The sequence below is a fragment of the Thermobia domestica genome, unplaced genomic scaffold, assembly GCF_964235325.1.
Source record: "Thermobia domestica unplaced genomic scaffold, izTheDome1.hap1.1 HAP1_SCAFFOLD_382, whole genome shotgun sequence".
NCBI classification, from domain to species: Eukaryota; Metazoa; Arthropoda; class Insecta; order Zygentoma; family Lepismatidae; genus Thermobia; species Thermobia domestica.
Window position 1 is genome coordinate 66,838 of NW_027656095.1, and position 2,327 is coordinate 69,164.

Sequence of the window (2,327 nt, forward strand, 5' to 3'; positions counted from 1 at the left end):
GGATGCATCAACGTACCCATATCTCATGATAGGAAATGAACCTATATACATGACCATATAACCATATAAGGTAATAGAACCTCATCAAAGGGAAGAAATTGGGCCAAAAACCAAACGCATGGTACAACATATTGCTTATGTTTATATTTTAGCAATTTTTACCCATGAAAGGGAACAAGATGGATCACCCAAATTTATCATGATACATGTTGAGGCCTGTACTATGATACCGAATCCCCTCCCGGGGTGCATCAATGTACCTATGTCTTATGATAGGGAATGAACACCTATACATTACCATATAAGGTAATAGGACCTCATCCAAAGGAATAAATTAGGTCAAAAACCAAACACGTGGTACAACGTAATGCTTACGTTTATATTTTGGCAATTTTGTACCCCTAGAAGGGAACGAGGTGGACCACCCAAATTTATCATAATACATGTTAGGGTCCAGTACTATAATACCAAATGTTTAAATTGGGCAATTTCCAAAATTTAAGGGGTGGGCCAAAGTACCCCTCCCAAATTTTTAAAGGAGTGCACAAACATACCCATATCTTATGAAATGTAATGGACCCCTATACATGACCATATAACTATATAGGATAATAACACCTCATCAAAGGAAATAAAATCGACAAAAAAAACCAAACACGTGGTACTACGTATTGCTTACGTTTATATTTTGACAATTTTGTACCCCTAGAAGGGAACGAGGTGGACCACCCAAATTTATCATAATACATGTTAGGGTCCAGTACTATAATACCAAATGTTTAAATTGGGCAATTTCCAAAATTTAAGGGGTGGGCCAAGGTACCCCTCCCAAATTTTTCAAGGGGTGCATTAATATACCCATGTCTTATGAAAGGTAATGGACCCCTGTATACGCCCATATAACTATATAGGATAATAACACCTCATCAAAGGGGATAAATTCGACCAAAAACCAAACACGTGGTATAACGTATTGCTTACGTTTATATTTTGGCAATTTTGTACCCCTAGAAGGGAACGAGGTGGACCACCCAAATTTATAGTAATCTCTATTATTGTCCTATACTATAATACCAAATATATTAAATGGGCAATTTCCAAAATTAAAGGGGTGGGCCAAAGTACCCCACCCAAAAATTTAAAGGGGTGCACCAATGTACCTATGTCTTATGATAGGTAATAGACCCCTATACATGACCATATAACCATATAAGGTAATAGGACCTCATCCAAGGGAATAAATTAGGTCAAAAACGAAACACGTGGTTGTACTAACAATTTGGCAATTTCGTACCCCTAAAAGGGAACGAGGTGGACCACCCAAATTTATAGTAATATATATATATATTAGGGTCCTATACTATTATACCAAATATGTAAAATGGTCAATTTCTAAAATTTAAGGGGTGGGCCTATGTACCCCTCCCAAATTTTTAAAGGGGTGCACCAATATACCCATATGTTATGAAAGGGAATGGACCCCTATACATGACCATATAACCATATAAGGTAATAGGACCTCATCCAAGGGGATAACTTGGGTCGAAACCAAACACGTGGTACAACGTATTGCTTACGTTTATATTTTGGCAATTTTGTACCCCTAAAAGGGAACGAAGTGGACCACCCAAATTTATTATAATACATGTTAGGGTCCAGTACTATAATACCAAATATATAAAATGAGCAATTTCCAAAATTTAAGGGGTGGGCCAAAGTACCCCTCCCAAATTTTTAAAGGAGTGCACAAATATACCCATATCTTATGAAAGGTAATGGACCCCTATACATGACCATATAACCATATAAGGTAATAGGACCTCATCCAAGGAGATAAAATCGACCAAAAACCAAACACGTGGTACTACGTATTGCTTACGTTTATATTTTGGCAATTTTGTACCCCTAGAAGGGAACGAGGTGGACCATCCAAATTTATCATAATACATATTAGGGTCCAGTACTAAAATACCCAATGTTTAAATTGGGCAATTTCCAAAATTTAAGGGGTGGGCCAAGGTACCCCTCCCAAATTTTTCAAGGGGTGCATTAATGTACCCATGTCTTATGAAAGGGAATGAACCCCTGTATACGCCCATATAACTATATAAGGTAATAACACCTCATCCAAGGGGATAAATTAGGTCAAAAAACCCCGAAATTTGACTTTTTGGCAATTTTTTACCCATGAAAGGGAACGACATAGACCCCCAATACTAATAGAGGTACATACTATGGTCCTAGGCTACCATACCCAATTTTTAAATTTGGCAATTTCCAAAATTTAAGGGGGGTGGTCCTATGTACCCCTGCCAAAATTTAAGGGG